Source organism: Taeniopygia guttata, chromosome 2, assembly GCF_048771995.1.
Source record: "Taeniopygia guttata chromosome 2, bTaeGut7.mat, whole genome shotgun sequence".
NCBI lineage: Eukaryota > Metazoa > Chordata > Aves > Passeriformes > Estrildidae > Taeniopygia > Taeniopygia guttata.
Genome location: NC_133026.1, coordinates 98,708,186 through 98,729,500, shown reverse-complemented (window position 1 = coordinate 98,729,500; position 21,315 = coordinate 98,708,186).

Genomic DNA, 21,315 nt, shown 5'->3' with positions numbered 1-21,315 from the left:
GGAAGGTATATTTGGGGCAAATCAAAATGTTATTAAATAAGGCAGTATTCGATAAAGAAGCCACATGCATTTGAAGGGCACACAAGCTTTTAAGTGATTTAATAACCCTGGTATAGACAGAGAGGAAATTGTTTGGGCTTTATGCTTTGGTGTGAAGCAGAATATGACATGAGTGCTTTGGCAGGCATCATGCTTCCTTTGAGCAGCAATATTTCACCGTTGCTTAAGCAATGTCTTCCCACTGAGAGGCAAAGCCTGAGTCCTGACTCCCTTTCAGTTAATGCCATCAGTTCTTGGGAAGACAGGCTCTCATGTGCTGCCAGCCTCAGTGTGGGCATTCATCTTACACTCATCTAAGTGTTTTCATCTCTGTCAGATGTGTAAGGTATTCCGAAGATGCTGGTGGATCTAATGTTGCAGAAATGCCCAGTGCTCTGTCAGGACTGAAGTTAATTTGTGTTTCAACAGCATCTCACCAAGGTGATAGTTCTGAGGAAAAATTATATACCAGACTCTTTGTTTCCTTACTTTGTTTTGTACCAGTAATGACTATGGTCCCTGGGGTGAATCTGACAAAAGAGCTAAGGGAGTTAGAGCTGTGGGATGAAGCAATAAGCACACTCTCTTGTGCAGTGAGGGAGGTAACATCTGTCCAATGACAGGTGATCCTGGCTGTGCATCACCCACTGGATGAAGTTATCTTTGTGAAAATTTTATCAGGTTTATAAGGGACATGACAATATAAACAATATAAGCAAGAAACCAATACAGGATGCTTTTTTCCTTTTTTTTTTTTTTTTTTTTTTCATCCCCACAAGAATATGTAAAACAGAGATATAGAAAAAAAGTAATTTCTTAGCAGTTTTTGAATCTTGTTTTAAATGTAAAAATAAAACAGAATTGAGAAAAAAATAGAAATAATTGATGCAATGTTTTAATCTCTATTAAAACCCATCACATCTACTATGTCAATGAAATTCTTGACGTAATCCAATTTAAACATAAGTTTTTCAGTTTATTGTTATGCAAAAGGTTTCTAAACATGTATGTTTATGATCATATATACTGAAAATCTCTTTCTCTGTTTTTCTCAGAATAACAGAATAAATTAAGTTGGAAAAGACCTCAAAGATCATTGAGCCCAATCTTTGATCAATCACCCTGTCAACTAGACCAGAGCACTAAGTGCCACATCCAATCTTTCTTCCCTTAAACACCTCCAGGAATGCCGACTCTACCATCTGCCTGGGCAGTACCTTCCAATGCTTTCTTGACATTGAAGCCCTTTCTATGAAGAAATTTACCCTAATGTCCAGCCTGAACCTTTCCTGGCATATTTGAGGCCATGTCCTTTTGTTCTGGTACTTCTTATCCGGGACAAGAGGCCCCTACCTTGCTAAAACCTCATTTCAAGCAGCCGTAGAGAGTGAAAAGGTCACACCTGAGCCTCCTCTTCTCCAGGCTAAGAAACCCTATATCCCTCAGTTGTTCCTCACAGGAACAACTAGATATCTCCCTCTAGATATCTTCCTACCAGGCCAACTTGATATTAGAAACCTGAAAATTCTTTTCCAAAATAGTTTTACCATATTAGAAAGTAACTTCTGAAAGTCGCAGATGTAATATAAAGTGTATCTTACACTTTTCTGACATGCATATTAGAGCTCTGGAAAAGTAGAAGACTGCCGCAGTGGAAAATTAATTCCTTGATATGACCTTTTTGTAAAGTTTAGACAGTTCTTAAACTCATTTCCTATATCTTCTATCTGCCTTACTTTGTACTAAGGGATCTGGCTACATTTTCGGAGTAGTTTATAGATGGACCTTTAAGTACAAATCATTTGATGCTGGAACTGTGCGTTTGTCATTCCTGGCAAAGCCCATGATCTAAGATTTCAGCTTAAAGGTGATACAGCAATAGAAGATTGTACAAATAATAAATGATAATAATTAAGCAGAACAGTCTGAGCATGAAAAGTAGCACTAACACAACTCCCCCAGGTGCCTCTTCCTGACTTGAAGAGTTCACCTTGAGGATAAACTGCCAGTTCATTCTCCATGCCCATGAAATTTCCAGTCTCTCTGAGAGGCTCTATTAGCAGCAATTGTGTCTGTAATTTGTACACATGTCAATCAACTAATTTCATATAGACCACTGAACAATTATTAGAATGCAACAATTTGTATTTTTACTGGCCCAGGCTGAATTTCAGCTGGTAATTTACATCTGAAAGATTCCATATGGTATTACAAAGTCCCCAAGCTTGCAGTTTCCAACTGTTTATTTAATTCAGGTATGCTTATTAGTTTTAACACATTCACACAGTCTAAGCAACTTAGTTTGTAGATCTGCATGGATAAATGCCATTGACTTGCTAATGCACGTGGAAAGCATATTTTGCTAAATTAATTTGGTGGGCTTAGGACATTAATCAAAAATGGTAGTAATTTCAGAGCATTCAATTTCTTTCCTCTTTTGGTTGTTCCTTGTTTTCAGAGTGCAGGCTTCAATTCTCCACCTCTGGAAGTGTTGCACAGAATCACAGAATACTTGGGGTTGGAAGGGACCTCTGGATATAATCTAGTCCAGCCCATTTCTAAAGCAGGTTCACCTGGAGCAGGTTGCATAGGTTCACATCTACATGGGTTATGAATAAGTCCAGAGAAAAAGACTCCATAACCTCTGGGCTGCCTGTTCCCATCCACTTTGTGTCACCTCAAAGTGTTCACCCTTCATATTCTTCAGTTTGTGTCCATTGCCCTTTGTCCTGTTGCTGGTGTGAACTGAAAAGACCTCATCCCCATCCTCTTGGCACCTGCTCTTAAGAGGTTTGAATGCACTGATAATATCTTCCTGATGCATTGATAAGCCATCTCTTCAGGCTAAACAGCCCCAGCTCCCTCAGTCTGTCTTCGTAAGAGAGTTGACCCAGCCCCCTGATCATCTTTGTAGCCCTCCACTGGACTTGCCGCATGTCTTTATCGTACTGAGGAGCCCAGAACTGGGCATAGCACTCTAGATTTGGCTTCACCAGGCCTGAGTGAAGAGGTCAGATCACCTCTTATGACATGCTAGCGGTGCTCTTCTCTGTACAGCTCAGGATACCACAAGGACCACTGCTGGCCCATGGACAGCTTGTTGTCTACCAGGACTCCCAGGTCCTTCTCTGCAGAGCTCCTTTCCAGCAGATCAGCCCCTAACCTGTACTGGTGGGTTGGATTATTTCTCTCCAGGACCCCGAAACATCCCTTTGTTGAACCTGGTCAGGTCCCTCTCTCCCCAAACCTCTATCCTTACACGGATGCTTTTTCCCTCATTTTTGCTGTGCTGTCCAGCCTGACTCTCTGCCAGCCACATAGAGCTTGAGGCTCCAGCTTGTTCCTGAGAGCCCTGGTATATGGAAGCTGTGTGAATTTACCCTTCCTGTGGCCTGGACTGTGGGCCCAGGGCCTAGCAGCTGCTTTCTAGGAATCTCCCCTGAATCACAGGGAAGTTTGTCCCTGGAGATGGAAAATGTGAGAAGGTTCAGGGGCTCCATTTTGCTTGAGCAGATGCTGTGCAGTTTAGATAACTGACTTAACCATTTGTTCAAGGTTTTAGTCCTTGGAGAACTGCTAAAATATTTGGGTACCTGGGAGCACGTGAATACTACTGACTTCCATAATGCATTTATCATCAATGCTTTTTCTGGGATTAACAACTTCAACTAAGAACTTGCATAATATCAGATTTTATGTGAAGTTCTCATTCTTGCCTAGCTCGAAAAACCACAAGGGAGCAGCCTTTCTTAAGGTTTCTCAGGCCTTTTGGTTATCAACCGGTAAGTATAGAGAGGCAAAAAACAAATGAAGTTAAGGTAGAAGTTTCCATGCACATCAGATATTTCAGCACTTGATAGTGGGAACTTCCCTTTGTTTTTTTTTTTTTAATTTAAAAAACAGTCTTGCATGAGCCCAGACCTACAAGAGCTAATCAGCATACTAGGAATTAACTAGGAGAGCAACTGCTATGCTGCATTAGCCTGGGGGCTTAGGGGGTGCTTTACAGAAGTGAGCCCCACAAGAGCCTGCCTCCATCAAACTGTGAGGAGTCCAGATAGCCAGGTCCAGTTCATAAGTGTTATTCTGCTTCTGGGAACTGCAGTGGTCTCTGCACTTCACTGACTGCAGGAACAAGACATAAACTTCTTCCTCCCTGAACTCTTCGACTATCTAGAAGTTTTGCTGCTGTTGAAAAGACACAAGCACTGCCAGAAGTCTTGTCCAAGAAACCTGAACCAAATCTGTAAGACAGCAAGAGTCAGCAAAATACTGGAAAGAAGGATCTCATTCTCATGCAAATGTCTTGAGAAAATCAGAGAAGTTAAATATACAGAAAATGTGATATATTACAATAGTTTCTAAAAAGAACATTTTTCAAAGTTTTCTTGAGCTGTCAGCAGCTGTTTAAATTTGTTCAGAAGCAATGGAGCAAAATGAAATATTTTTCATATATGATTATTTTTATATTTTCAGGGCTTTTTTTCCCCCCAGGTATTATCTAGTGACACACAAGATAATGCACTGGGTCCAGGCAGAAACATTGCAAAAAAGATCAAACATTTCACTTCATCATCTTCAAATACTTTCATGCTACCATAGGCAAGAAGAATAGAGGAAAGGAAGCAAAAGGACACTTTAAAAAGGATCGAGGAAAGAAAAAGTTTATACACTGAGCTGCTACAAATTACTGCTAGTAAAGCTGAAAAATCCCCAAATGCTGGAGATGTAGTAGTTTGGGAATGCAAGAAGAGATTTAAACTTCAGTGAACAACCCTGCCTCCCCCCACGCTTGCTTGGAGAAACATAGTCCCTGCTGTTCACCTATTAGTCTTGGGAGGAAGAGAAATGTACAAGTGGCCTATATATAAAATAGACATGATTATACAGTTATGGTCTATCTATGTGTGAATGCAGTAATGGAAGTATTGAGGGCCAAGATTCATCTGCTTCATTAAAATATTTTAAAAAATTAAAAAAAAAATTAAAAATCCTAAACCTCACAATTCAGAGTTAAGGTATGATACAGAAAACCACAGGTGGCCTTTTTATTTGTTTATGTTTTTTGTTTTTTAACAGGTGAATAATAGGCTTTCCTAATAATGTCCTTAATATTTCATCAAAATGGTAAATGCTTATTTCTATCATGCTGAGCACTATCTTCAGGATAAAGCATCACTACTTTTCCATCTTTACCTCTGCGACTTATGATTATTCTCTAATATACTCTGTACTTAATTTTATTTAAGCATCTCAGAACTCCTTTATATAAGGAAGTGGATATGTATATAAAAAACAATGAGTACTTCACACCACTTTCCAGTTAGGCTTAGTTAAGAAATATAAGAAGCTTTAGGAGAAAACCCATTTTGTCAAAATTTTGGCAAGTTGGAACATTAAAGGAGTTAAATATTTTGGGCAGCCACCTCAATTTTTACATGCTTACTGTGACATACTGAAACAGTTTCTTGTCATTAAGAGGTAGTGGCAGGAGTGTGTAATGATTTCAGCATCATATGGCAAGACAAATTGGGTAACAAACCCAATTCTTAGTCATGTATAGGAAGGGTAAGAAGATCTTCACGTAAATGAGAGCTGTTTCAAATTCTGTCTTAATAAACCATAAAATTCTCAGGCTGTTATTCAGTGGATCTTATGTTTTTTATAATACAACCATTTTCATGACTGGTATTTCTTCAAAATAAATTAAGATTGTACAAAAAAGCTTGTTATAGATAGAAAAAAACCAGGCTTTTGGTCCCCTTATTTGAATGAATTTTGAATAAAAAGCAATACAGTATTTCTTGAAGGTTTTTTAAGAACTGGCCAAAAGATACTGTGGAATAAACTTGAAAATGCCCAGAGAGGAGTGAGCTGCAGAGACAGGTTCATGCAGTGTTTAGCTACTCCATCTCCCACGGGACAGTGATCAGATGGAAGGCAGAATGGTATCAAAGGAGCACAGTTGGGTTTTTTTCATTTTTTAAAGGCAAAATTTTTTCTTTCCTTGTAGCGGGCTTAAGGAAGTTTGATCCATTAAGATCTTTATCTGTCAATTTGTTTTTTCTAATATTACATTATAGATCTCTAAAAAAAGAGAAAAGGCCAGAGGCAGGAAAGTGTGTCTTGGTGTTAGCTTGCTACCACTGTTGCAGCAGGGATGGAGGGTATTAATGGCATTAATTAATGGCATTAATTAATGGCAGGAAAGAAAGATCCTGTGTGGGCCCTGCCACTAGGAACAGTCCACAACCTAAAGTACTTAATGTGTGACAGTGGCCCTGACAGTGGGCTGTTAGTAGCCTTCTATATACATTTTTTCTCCTTAAATTCAAATCCAGAGTTGTAAGGAATTTCAAGAATGATACAGAAATGACAATGATAAGAGGGCTACATGTTGAACCTCTACATGCACTATTTTTTTTAACATAAAAAATAAGTCAATAGTTTAATGATAGAAAGCTGCAATCCCAGCTGTATTTTCAGATTTTGTATTTGATAGCCACAAGCTGCAGGACAATGTTTGTGACAAACCTGCGTTTTGAGAAACCTTTCAAAGACATGACAAAAATGCAGCCTGCTTTTTATAGCCTCCAGCAATACCATCTCATGCTCTGATCTCTCTAGATTTTACATGCTCTGGTAGGCAGGCTGAGTGCTTGACTGGCAAACTCCAAGGAAACCCAAAATACTGCTAGTGACTGTGCTGGCTGCTGTGCAGTTACCACTGTCTTTGTTCAACACTGAGCCTGTCATCTGATGTATCTGTAACAAGCACTGACTTCTGGAATAAAGGCTCCAAGTCAAGTTGCTTATTCACCTAAGGTCTCATAAGGACCCCACATCAGGGAAAATACAATTTTTAATGTACTGTTGATTTATATTATTCTTGCAGCTATATTCAGAGGCAGAATGTTTTAGTCCCTGTCTGAAGCTCTTCTCATGTGGTATCTGCTATATCATATTGGTTTTATGATTTATGCAGTGGAGTTTAGGAGACAGAATTGCTCATAAATACTCTTCAGTTTCTTAAAGTGTCTGGAATTAGCTTATGATTTAATATTTATAAAATATTTTGGAATCTCTGAGAAAGATGCTGTAGAATACACTTCTAGGGGAAGTTTCAGATTTGGAAGGTGAGGCCATAGCAGAAAAGAGGTAAGAGAGAGAGTGTACATAATTTCAATAGATATATCACAATTAAAAGTCATTGTCAAATGTTATCCTGCAACAACCTGAAAATGAGGAAGATGATACCTCAACAGAGCCTAAAAGAAATTCTTAGGATTTACAAAAGCATATCTTTCTGATGCATGCTTGAAGTATTACGACTGTATGAGCATGATACAAATTGTTGTGTCTAAACCCTGGACAGCAGCCAAGCCCCACACAGCCCCTTGCTCACTTCTCTACCAGGGGGATTGGAGACAGAATTCGAAGGGTAAAAGCTGGAAAACCCAAAGTGTGAAAAGGGAAAGCAAAAGCTGAGCAGACAAGCAAAGCAAAACAAGGAATTAATTCATCACTTCCCATGGGCAGTCAGGTGTTCAGCCACCTCTGGGACAGCAGGGCCCCATCACAGGTAATGGTGACTTGGAAAGACAAACTCTGTCACACAAAACATCCTCAAATTTCTACTTCTTTCCCGACATTTTATACTGAGCATGATGACATAGGGTCTGGAATATCCCTTTGGTTGGTTTGGGTCACCTGTCCCATCTGTGTCTCCTCCTGACCTCCCAAGCACTCCCAATGTCCTTGCCAGCATGGCTGTATGGAAAGCAGAAATGGCCTTGGCTCTGTATAAGCCCTGCTCAGCAAAGCTAAAAACATCTCTATATTATCAACCCTGTATTCAGGACAAAACCAAAATATAGCCCCACACTAGCCACTCTGAGGAAAATTAACTTTACTCCAGCTAAAATAATTTCAGAATTATCTGTTAATAGTGAAGTGATAAGGTTGTTCAGTTTGTTGACTTTTTTTTTAGAAAAATACAAAATGTAAATAAGGAAAATTAACTTAATTTTAACATCATATAGTCATCAATAGAAGAAGACCATGCCAACTTGCTAAATAAAATTGATATTTTAAAACAAAATGGCCAGTAATTACAGTAATTTTCTATTATCCAAATCTCTGTTTGACAATAGCTTCAGATGGCTTCCCATGTCATGTTATAGCTCTAGTTATAGCTTAGTGTTGCTGCTGAACATTGCAATAAATATTGACTTTTTATCTTTGAATGGCTGATAGCATTCGAGTCTTATTCAAGCAGGAGTCTTTGCTTTTTGCAATGGCTTTCTAAGAGGAGATTAATATAGCATAAAAATATTTATTATTATAAATATAACAGTAGAGAGATTATAGAGTCCACCATGGAGTACAGTGCTGTCTCACTTATCAGAAAAGGGTCTCCACAAACCCAAAAGTTATTGTGCCTTGCAGAAACATTAATAATTTTTAAAGAAACAGCAAAAAATACCTGAGGTACAAGAAGAAAACAAGTGAGAACACACACAAAAAAAAAAAAATAGAGAAGCAAAGGCAGAAGACTGGAACTGCCACTGCAAAGGAGCTGTATTTTTGGGTGATCTCAGTGCATTAGTACAGTATGGAGAGTCCAATCCAAACCTGAACACAGAACAAATACACATAACTGATGCAGGCGGTAGCGTGTCCTCTGTGGAAGTTGCTAGTGTTCCTTTTTCCCTGTTTACTACAACTCTGCATGTAAAAGCTTGCAAAAAGGAGAAAAATACTTGCCAGGTGTAGGGTAATGCTCTCAACACCCCAAATTTTAAATCTCTTTGCTTTGATTATATTTTTCCTGAAATTTCTTATACAGGTTTTAGGCAGCAGAATTGCGCTGTTAATCTAAAGCCAACACTGAGTGCACTATATTGTGTTGTTTGGGACTGTGCCTATATGAGCTGGCCAGTTCTGACAGAGTCAGAATTGGGTGCCTTGGGAGCATTGTCAAGCCTAAGTGGAAACAAAAATTCAAGGAGTGTCCCAGTGGAACAGACACTGGTCATGCAGTGGTAGTAGTTGTGCAGTTCTGGTCCTCTCCATCTCAGAGAGCATATAGTTGAAAACAGTTTGAGGAAAGGCAACAAGGATTATCAAAGATCAACATCTATGTAAGAAACAAGTAAATAAAAGAGAAACCTTCTGTTTGAAAAAAAAGTAGGCATGGTAAAAGCAGATTTGGGTAGTTAGGGATTGGAAATTATTGCTTTCTGCATCTTTCTTTACTGGAGACCAGGGGAGGAAAGGGTCAAAAGTATCCAGAATATACACGAGTTTAACATGCTGCAATAGTTTAGTTGTGGTACTTCTTGCCAGAATTTTCCGTAATTATTTAAGCTTACAAATATCCCAGAAAATCTGGTGAAAGTCGTGGAAAAGGAATCCTTGTGATATTTCTAAATGTTTATATGATCAGGAATTACTTGAGATGCAAAAAATTTGGAGGCAAAGGGGATACTTCAAGGGAAAATATGTGGTAACTCTGTTCTTATACTCTTGTCAGAAACATCCTTTTGTTCTCTCCAAGAGATGGATGCAGGGCTTGGAGGACCTGGTCAGACCAAAGATGACTCTTATGGTTTTGACATGCAGTTGGAATGAAGTCACACCTTAGGCTCTCCCTGGGTTGTCCAGGCTTGCCAGGCTGCTTTGAACAGAGGCAGTGAGAAGCACCTATGGTGCAAAACAGTGCTGAAGCATTGAATGATCAATAGATATTGCACAGTAACAGAGGAAAAGGAGCAGCAAAGAAAGGACCTTCAGTGGAAAAACAGGCAGTTAAAAGCTACATGACGGTTGAAACTCCCTAGAAATAGAAGAGTTTTAAACAGCACTTCACTCTGCCTTTGCTAGCAAGGGATGTCAGGAAAAGGCACAGTTTCAGAAAGATAGTCTTCTCTCTAACAATAGCTAGTTCTGAAGCTCTTGATGTGTTTAATAGCTTCCACTTAACTCATGTAGAATAGATTGACTGTAAAACTGCTTTCTTGCATTCTACGGGAACATTAAATGGATGAGAGGATGAAAAGACTTTTTTTTTTTTTTTTTTTTTTTTAACCAATATGGGAAAATACAAGCCTTAAGTGTGGAATCAAGGCTGAAAAATTAGATCTGCAATCAGGAAAAATGGGAGGAGGTGCTAAGATCTGGTGAAAGGAATATCTAAGCAATGACAGAGTGTGTGCAATGTACCCAAAGACCTAGTGGAATGAGGTGAGTTCACATTGCAGAATGGACAATGTTTTCACAAAAGAATAAGAGGTTACAATGAGGCATTCATTCATTCTAAGTTGAACATTAGCAGGCAGTAAAAAAAGTGCTACTAAGCTCATCCAATCAGGACTGGCAGGAGAAAAGCACAGATACTATTAAACAAATGAATATTTCTGTTTATTGTATGTGCCTATTTCTGTTAAAGGAATGTGTTAATAAGATACACATTCAAATAACAAGAAAACAAAATTTGAAGAGTATCAGGAGAGATTAATATGCTCTTTTATTAAAGGCATGCCCACCCAGAGTCTCAAAGGTATGAGGCAACAGACACTGAGTCAGAATAACCTGAAAGAACTGGTAGAAGAGAGCTGAAACACAACAAAGGAGTAACAAAATGTAGCTGAGAATCTCTCAAAAAGTGTGTAATGGTTTGTACTAATACAACATAGTAAAAACCGTTTCCTATTTATTAAGAAATATAAGATGCCACTGTGCTCCAATAGATTGGGAGATTTTGCCTCTTTCAAGAAAATATATGTATTTATTTTAAATATATTGTAAGCTTTGTACTCTAAGGATTACGAGCATTGGACAAACATGCTTTCAAAAGAAGCAGGGGTCTTTTATACAGCATTTGACAAAAAATCAATAGATCAAGATACTAGAAGCACCTATTGTCTGTGATCTGATAAAAAGGCCTTATCTGATCTGAGACAAATATGTGTACACTGAGATCTAGCATCAACAAGTGGGGTACCTTAAAGGAAATAATGAGAACTATTATCAAGGTGAGCCTCAAGCAACATGATCTTCACATCTTCGAAAGCAGAATGCTGTATTGAACCAGCTATTTTGCTGCTAAGTATCTGCCAGGGATAACAATCATCTTTGCTTCTCTGGCATGCATTAGACAACAAAAACAACTGAATTTTTTGTAATTTTGCTAGTGCATTAATGAAATTTCATTGACCCAAATAAAAGAACGGGTCATCTTGAAAAGGAATACTTTCAGAAAATGTATTCCATATAATCAGAATGATTTCTAACTGTAAATACTATCACAATTCTTTTTAGGAATCACTCAAATTTATCTTGGACAGGAGAATGTTGTTTTTCTTCAGAATTGATAGTGCAGGTACCAGGAGCACTGATAGGCTGTAGCTGGTTCTTGAGAACACAACAGGATGAAGCCTTTGCACCAATATGAAGGCCTGTCTACCCTACAAGAGCAGGGCTTGAATCTAGAAAAATGTGGAAATCACAGCTTTTAGGGAAGAGTGGTTTTTACATTGTTTCTGGCCAAGAACTGTAAACGAGAGCAGGTCCCTTATCTCTTGCATTGGTGTAGATAAAATTAAACAGTTTTCCTTTTCAAAGTAAATCCTTTTCTTAGAATTTCAGAATCCAGTCATTTATGTTTCCATTGAGAGGAACTTTGTCATGGGATAAAGGCTTAATCCCCAATACGCTGTGCATTTTAATCAGTTTAAATCTTTCCTTGAGAACAGACATTTCACAATCAATGGATTTTAATAATCTTTGGGGGGAAATTGCATTAAAGGCAAGCAGTAATACTTTTCTGTTTTCCTCTTTGTTACTATTCATTTTCTATTTTGTTATTAAGAATCTTAGCATGAGACCCAGATCTTAATTTTTTTTTCTCAGGCATTCATCTGTTCTTGATTATTTTTTCTCATATGAAGTTCTAATCCTCTGTTTGTGACAACATAATCATTTCCACAGCAGCTAATTGCAATATTTGTAACCACTGATTAGAACTACAGGTGGGGATATGTAGTCAGGATCTACTGAATTAAAAACAAAACAAATCCCAGACAAGCCAAGATAGATGACTGAGAACAGAAGTGTTTTCATAACTGGGTTTCCAATGCAACTATTTTTAATTTTGTTTACAAAACCCAGCAGATGTAGACATTCATTGAAAGTGGAGGACTTTTCTAGACAGCCTTTTGATAACTCTGCTTTTCTTACTATGGTTTCTTTACAGGAATGGAATATAAGGTGATTGGAATGGTAAGTGGTTTTTTTCCTGGAGCCACAGAAAAAGAAATCACCTGAAAATGAATGTTTCTGTCAGCCTGAGGTCTCTTCCTGAATGAATAGAGACTAGAGCAAAGCAGGGAATTTTGCTTTTATCTCCCACTATATGTTTGCTTAGAGAGACAGTGAAAGAAGGAAATATCAAATAGTTTTAGTGGATCACTGAAGAAGGAGTTATTAATTTGTAATTTGCCCTTACAAGGAACGTGTACTGTGGCAGTGTCCCATCACCAGTGCAGGAGGCAGCTGTAGCTCACCTCTATTTCCTGCCTTCTCGCCCTCCGTGCTGGTACATTTTAATTATCCTTCCATCCCTAGCCAGGAAACCCTGAGGTGGATCAAGAAGAAATGAGAACAGAGCTCACCCCATTATTCAGTTTTCTAGTTCAGCAGGTAGAAGCTACTTTTCACATTTTTCCTAGATCTGCAGTTGCAACATTTTTTTATGTGCTGTATGCATTGTGGCCTGGAATTTTTTAATTAGAAATAGGTGGCACATTACAGGCACAATTACAGGAAAAAATGTTTCAGAGGCAGCAGATCAGTAGCTGACATTTTAGCCCTGAGCCTGAGGGTGGAATTTCCAGTGCATCTGGGAAACTCTTCCTTTCTGCAGTGCATTTTCATCCTTCAGATTGCATAGAGGCAGTTATACCCAGCAGGAGGGAGCAAAAAGGGCTGTGACAATCTATCCCCAAGTGAAAAATAGAGTGCATGCATCAGAACAGCTAGACCTGGCTTAGATAAAGCAAAACTATGCTTTTACTCGTTATTTGTCTTGAACCTAATTCAGTCTATATTTCTTTGACAACTGAAAACACTTATTCAGGACTTTATTGCAAATATCAAACAGTGAGGAGTTTTAATGCAGGTTGTGGACTATGGGAGAGTAGAACATTTATTATTAGCTAGTATTTTTTTCTGGTATATTACTTTCAACCAGCAAATAATGATTTGTGTTAGAAATTTTTATTAGATTGAAGCTAGAAAGTATGAACAGATTCATAGCAAAACTAACTGGAAAATCACAAACAATTTTTTTCACCTCCAACTTTTATTTAACTGGCCCTTATGCCTATGAAAATCACCTCCAAATCAATAGTATTGATTATATTTCAAAGCTCATTAGGAGGACAGCTTGAAGCAAAGTGGCAGATTATCAGACTTTGCTTTAGTTTATGTTTGTCAGTACTGTATTTTAAGACATATTTTTAACAACATGGTTTTGAAGCTTCATTTGCCACAACTTTGAACATTTTAGTCATTGAGATATGTGCTCGATGGAAGGGCACTTTATTTTTTGTGGTGTAAATAAATCTGTTCTGCTCCAGACCCACATATGCAGAAATCTGGATATGTACTGTAAATATTTTTAATGCCAATATGCATCTACCTGTATGTGAATCAATGCAGATTAGTCCATGACCATTTTTTATGTTCACTTTCAGTGAATATTCACAGACACTGGAATTATCAATCAAAACTTTACTTATTAAACAGAATTTTAATCTCAATTACAGAATCTTTTGGTCAAATTTATTTTTCTACTTATATGGAAAAGAATTTTGCTTTAATAGGACTAGTGGACTCCTCTGATGGAAGAAATGCTCTTCAGGGGAAAAAACCAAATACTTGGGTATATAAAAAGAAGTAGTTTGAAACTGTAATTGTAAAGCAACTGAAATTGCCTTTGTCCCATAATAGACTAAATCAACTGTGAGTAACCAAGTGTTAGAGGGGAAAAAAAAGCCCAAACCACTAAAAAATGCCACAGACGAAGGTATGGACTTAATGCTTCATTTTTTTTTTCTCTTTCTGCTTGTTGAAGAGCAATCACAAGTATTGTCGAGGCTACTGTTCTCCAAGCCTGTGGTAGACCTCGCAGAAGGATAAATTAAGTGAAATAATTTGGAAAGGAAGATGGTAGCATATTCTTTTATTGAAAATTGTCGCTTTTCTATCCTGGGCACAGTGGGATGCCTGCCTGCCTGCAGACAAAGTGATCATGCCTTTTTTCTGCCTGAACTAACCCTATTTTTCCTTTGGTGCTCCAGAAGGTGTCTCACGTGTGCCTCTAGTTACACTTCCTGAATTCCACCCCTTTTATACTGCCAGAAAATTGTAGGCTTTTAGGCTCCAGCCTGTCACTCCTGTTACCAGATTTATTTTCCTTTATTTAGACACTCTCTGAGGTAAAACCTGTTTATTTGTGGAGATCCACACTCTTGCATCTTCACAGCTCCAAAATGATGAAAATCTGTCAGTTAATACTGTGTAATCATCTGAAAATAAAGGTGATGCCATATCATCACCCAGTAGAAACTGCTTCACCTCAAGTCCCCAGGAGATATCTCCTTTATGATCCTCTGGTGACTTTTAAAATTTACCAAGGACACTTTGAGCATCTGCTGGTTGGCCTAGCATCATAGTGTTGTGTTTGTGGTCTTTATTTCTTCACTCCACTGAACTGCAGCAGCCAGCTGCTGGAGTAAGTGCATGAAATCGTTCGTCTTTCAGCCCGAGCAGAGTACTTAGGACAGACACCAGTGAGAGGAGCTTGGGCTTGCTGCTACAAGGATGAGATTCTTGTAAGTCCCTTGTAAAATGCTGGTGCTGTCAAGGATGAGCAGTGCTGTATTTGTTCATTCAGTTTGGAAAAAGTGAGAGTACCAGTTCCCAGAATCCTTCTGGCTAGTTCTCTTCCAGCAGTTCAACCTCTTCCCAGAGAGAAATGAAGTCTCTCCCTGCTTCAGACTCAGCTACTGATAAAGAGAGAGGGGGAAGATACCTACATTTTGCAGGTGACCTGCTGCATGCTGGAGTAACTGGAGTTCATGACCACAAGAGACAACTAAACCTGAGAGCAATCCATATACTGAACTGCTCCTGCCTGAAAATTTCTGAGGCAATGTTTCAGTGTGATACTACAGCTGCAATTTTCACAGACAGTTCAAAGGCAAAGGTCAGCTTCCAAATTGCTTCCAGCGAAAGGTTTAACTAGCTAAGTCCTCAAAAGTAGATGACAAATGTATGAAAATCTATGAAAATACAAGGTAGCCCATATTTAATTCTGAGTTCTTATCTCCATTTGACTTACGTGATTTCACCAGGCGGAACAGTGACTGGGTAATTGTTGCAGTGTCAGGGTTGCTATTTAATGATATTTCCTGTGCTCTAAAACACTGTGCTGGGACATGTACTGTTTGCTATCAGCCTAAGTAATAGATGTTGAGTTGCATCCCTAACTTAATCAGGCTGCTTGTTAAATGCATTTAGAGATTACAACTATGTTAAAAAAAAAAGTAAAATATATATGAATATATATGTCTGGCTATATTTTATATTAAAGTGCAGTTATTTCTCCCATTCGTCCAAATAATCTATGAATGGAAAGTTTTAATTCATTGGACAGATTATTGAGCAGATTATATTACTGGACAGATTGAATTTGTTTGACTACAAGTAGATAAAATATCAAAGCAGGAAAGAAGAAAATGGACAGATAAAAATACATCTAGATTAAGATTATTCACTTGTTCAGAATGTTTTTGAGGCACTTCATCATATTAGACAATTCATTCAATTCATAAAAGATGCAGTGTCATTCTGATGGGAGCTGAGCAGATTGTCAATGAATTTTGTCTCTTTGGATCAACAATTTTCTGTGCTAAGATTCTTGACTTTATATGCTTAATTTTACTCAGAGGTTTTTGTTTTTTTTTTTTTTTTCCCCTCTCTTTCTTTGCTCTTTTCTACTGGTATTATGCTATGAGGAAAAAATTATTACTATTCACAACTGAGTAAAGCTGGACTGGCATTAGTTGCAGTTTTTCCATGTATGAAATCTGTGTTTGATAATTTTTTTTCTTTCCTTTGTGAATAGATGTATGACTGAGGAGACCAAATAACAGAAACTGTTATTCAAATAATTAGCATCTGCCTGGACAGCAAGGTTTTACATTGAACATTATTTCTAAAACCAAGTCAGTGTAGGATTTTATGGCTGGGTTTTAGGCTTCAGACTTATTTTGTTTTTAACACCTACACAATCTAAACATGTAGAGGAAGTCAAAGCTCTGCTTTTCTGATAACCACATTTTAGGCTTCCAGACTGAGGTGGTGTGGAAAGATGTAGAATATAGTATGGACAGTTTATGACCACTCTGATGTGAGTATTTGAACATACAACATAAAAAATGATTCTCAGCTTAAGCAGAGACATGGAGATTTTCTTGGCAACCAAAAAAGGAATAAACAAAGTAGACGAAAATGTGGTGGCTTTTTAAAATTTGATCCAATATTAAAACATATCATATGGCATTCTGTGCTTGAGACATTAAGTAAAAAACTTGAGACAAAAATGGATTTTTAAAAAGTATAATTTTCAGTCAAAAGGACAGTGCTCTTCCTTTTTATTTTTTCCCCATAAAATCTTGCTAATAGGAAATCAGCTCATCTTTTCTCTCTCTTTTTCTCATTTCAAGTTTTTTTTAAAAATAGTATTCTTCATACTTGTTAGATTTCTTCTGGAACTGCTTGTTAGAGAGTGCTTCACTTTCTGCCCTATCTCAAAATCTGTGTTTACTGCTGTTTCTAATGTGTCTAATATCACTTCAAGCATGTTTGTATTCTGCTCTGCTTTCTTTCAGCATATTTGCCATGTGCATTAGTTTTGTATATTGGCTTTTAAATATGTTTGCCCAAATGATTATGTGATAGACCTTTATTTTTCCTCTTAATTATTGTAATTTTTGTGTGTGTGTGTGTATGAAGTGGTGATTTACCACAGTTTTGTGTATGCTCGTTTATGAGCACTGTAGAGAGCTTCCATGTGCAATATGAGGCAATCTACAAAAGAGAGAAAGATATAGAAGTAAAAAAGTGGGGACAAATGAGTGGGAAAGATTTCTCAAACTCAGAATTTTGAGAACTGGAATTTCATCTGGAAATAAATTGCTACTGTGTACATCTGTATATCTGGGCAAGATTTTCTTTTTTAGCCTAGCTCATTCTAAGTAGTAAGGGCAAGCTAAGGGAAAGTGGGAAAGAAAGGAAATGCCAAATATTTGTTATGAAGATTGCAGCAAAGGGAGACTAAAAGAGGACAGCTGCAGCGAAGAAGCCAAGAAGATGGATATGTATAGGAGTGTGTACTTAACAGCTGAAAGAGTTATTCCATGGCCATATTAAATATAAAAATCATGAATTAGAAACATAGTAGGGAAAAAATATTGGGAAGTATTACAAAATGAAGAGCCTACTCCTTTTCATTGTATTTAACTGAAAAAGTTAACTTTTTAATTTCTCTAGGAGATTACTATGCTGTTTTATCTGGGTTTGTGATAGAAGGCACATTTTATATTCCCTTTATATTTTGTCAGGGAGCTGACACTTTGTTATTTACATGCATTATGTGGTTATGTTTCATTACTCAGTATAATAATATGACACAGCTAAATGACAAAGTCCCCAGTGAACATTTTAAGCAGTACACATCCCAGGACTGCAGTAAACACGCCAAATTACAAATTCATGGACTGGTGAATATGGCCATTCAGCGATAAAGGAATGGCTCATCTTAATAGACAGTGTGTTCTGTTGAAAGGGCATGGGCAATAGGATAGAGGTTTCTTTATTTATTTACTTAAGGGCTGAGGCTAGAAGCCTTCAAGGAAAGAGTATGCAAATTTATTTATAGCACAAGGTAGAGGAAGTTCGGAACTGTAAAGACGTATTCAGAGTAGGAAAAAATACTACAGACGTTAATGATGTTTTCACCACTATTTTCTACAGTTACTGATGAAAGGGCAAAGGTACTCACAGATTAATTGCAAATTAAAGGCAAGGTTTAGTGATGAAATACTAGATTTTATTAGCAACTGATTACTCCAAAAGCTTAGTCAATTAAAAATAACAGCCTCAGGAGGCTACACATGAGTTTTGAACTTGGTCCCTCTCTTTCTACCTATTATCCTCATTGTCATCTTCCCATGCCCTTAATGTCTGCATTAGGTCACACCATTTTATTTTTTGGTGTAAGAAATGTCACTTTTATTCCTGACTTTTGCTAAGAACTGTAAAAAGAAATATGGCTGATGAAAAAATGAGATAGAAACAAAAGGCATGATGTACTTTTTTTTTTTTCTTCCTTTTATTTCTTTTGTCTGAAAGAAGAGACAACTAAAGGAATGGGGAGGGTGTGGGGGGTGAGAGAGGGGGTAGGATGCAATCATCAGCTAGAGAACAAAACAAGACTAACAACTTTTTACTTAAAATACACTGTGTTTTAAGATTTCTAATTATTATTCCCCATCCTGGAAAGAGAAAGCTAGGTTAGATGGGGCTCTGGGAAACCTGTTCTATTGGAAGGTATCCCTATCCATGGTAGGGGATTTGGATCTAGATGATCTTTAAGGTCTCTTCCAACTCAAGCCATTCAACTACTCTATTTTATGATTCTATTTATCTAAAGCTACTACTGATTCTAGATGATTATTCTATAAAAAGATTTAACATCTGGCTTTCCCACAAAAGTATGCTTTGCTTTTCTATCTAGACACTGTTCCTTGAATTCTATCCCAGATACTGAATGCCTCCTCTCTAGTCAAGGATCCTGCTGATCATCTGTCAGTGCCTCGCTCTGTAAGATTTTCAAGCTGGTGAGTCCCTTGAAGCTACAATGATCCCAACCTGCACATGCATGTCCTTGGGCTAACAACTTCATGACTCACAGTTACAATAAAAGGAGAACAAATTATTCTAGAAGGTCAGAATGAAGGTAGTATAGTGCAGACTGTTGAAAATAGTGAAGTGAAAGTGGTAAGAAGATTTTCTTCAGAAAAGTGAACCAAGAAAATCTTTGTTATACATGAATTCTTTGGGATTTCATAAAGACAGAAGATTGCAGAATTGAAACCATATGTGTTTAGACAAAAATATCTTAATTACTGTAGGTTAACTGAGAGCTGGCTCAGAAATCTAAGTTATGAAAACACCATAGTAACAAGAGAGTATATGCAGTAAAGGACAATATATCTTTAAGATCAGAGAAGTGATATTCTGCGTGCAGAATGACTTAGCAGAATGGGAGCAGTCTGGATGGAAATGTTTGACAGAGAAGGTACAAATTATGTTATAAGCAAATAGATAAAAAATGTGCAAACCAGTGTGGAAAGAGACAGGTCAGGAAAAGTTTGCATCCATAACAGTTTCTCTTAAAGAGGCACATCATTAATCATGAAGACTTCAATTACCCTGGCACAGACTAGAAAAGAAATTGTGAAATGACCATGGAAAGTTATTTCTGGAGGTAAAATGGAGCTATTTCTTTTCAAATCTGCTGAGCAATCAAGCAGGCCAGACATGTATTTGGATGTATCCCCAAGAAAATAAATATATGTGATTAATGAGACAAAAGTTGGTGAAGATTTGATTCATGCAATTGTAGAGCAACAGCATCAAATTTTAGGGAGACAAGGGAATATTCATAAGGCACAGTTTGAAGAATATGAAATATATTAAGAATAGGGTACAAAATATTAAAAAGCATGATAAATCCATGTAGCGGAAAGGAAAGCTACTTATATTAAAAAAGGAAAAGATAAAAATCTGGGATTTCACAATTGTACAACAATAAAAACAATACCTGGGGAGATTCCCAGGCAGCATAGATATAACTTCATTTCTTTGGCCCTTTTACACCAGCTAGAGATGGTAGAATGTTTAAAGTATGAAAAAAAATCAGAAAAAAGGAGATTTATAAGTCAAATATTGCACAGAGAAGATTATACTACAAAAAAAAATGTGATAGAGGAAAGAAATTAGAATAGCTACAGTGAAATACACATACTTCTAAAGCAATTTCACTATCAGAAAAAGCTTTTATTTTCACAAATACACAAAACAGGTATTTTTTTTCTGTTTATGATTCCTGCTGGTTTTATTTGTAATTCCACCATGAATTAAAAAGCTCAGATCATAATAAGGTGCATGTAGACAATTTAAAGCAATGTCTTCATGTAAAGCACATTAGACAGAAAAAATTGTTATTAGTTTTTATGCCCTGTGTGTCTGCTGACTAAAACAACATAAATTTGGTTCAAGTGAATGTAATGTATCATACAGTTCACAAATAAAACAAGAACTGTAGGAGGTCTTTAAGCGGTTTAAATAGTTTCACAGACTTTAAGAGCCATTCCCTGTGAATCATGCTGTCTTTACAAACACCCAAATAATTTTTTTAGCGGTTGAAAAGATGAAAAATTCCATATAAACCAAATGTATCAATGTTTCTGTGATATTTTGTAGGAAAGCTAAGAAAAGCTTTCCCTATGAGAATAGCATACAGCTCAGCACAGAGTTATAAACAAAGTGAGAGTTGAGTGTCTTACTGTAATGTAGAACCCTATGCTAAGAGAAAACTGCTGAGAATGTGGGTAAAAACTAAAGCAGTAACTAAACATTCATTTACTTTGAAAAGACAGAATTGCTTGTGAGATAAAAGCACCCAAAACAAATAAGTTGGGTTTTTCACTTTGAAGGTTAGAAAGGTTACAAAGAAACCTGGGAGTATGAGAGCCAGTTCCACTAGAAAGTAATACTTTGTCATGATCAAAATGAAAAAGCTGCAAGCCTGACTGAAACTCAGCTGTGTCTCACTAACATTTTCAGGAAAGATATTCAGGGCACTGTAGAAAAAAAACAATATTATAAAAGAGAAGTTATTGGGAAAAAAAAGTATTTGTTATATACAATTGTGAAAAAGCTGAAAATTTCCACATCATCTCTAAAAAGAAATTTATAAACTGAAAGCTGTTAGGAGGTTCAAAGTCTATACATTTTATAACCTAGGTAAGAGCACTTCTTAAATGATAAACGTGTCCTTTTGTTTTCTTTGCCAAATTGTGTTCTGAGAAGGAATCACTTGTAGGTAGAATGACCTTTTTAGTACAGCTAACATTGAAGAAC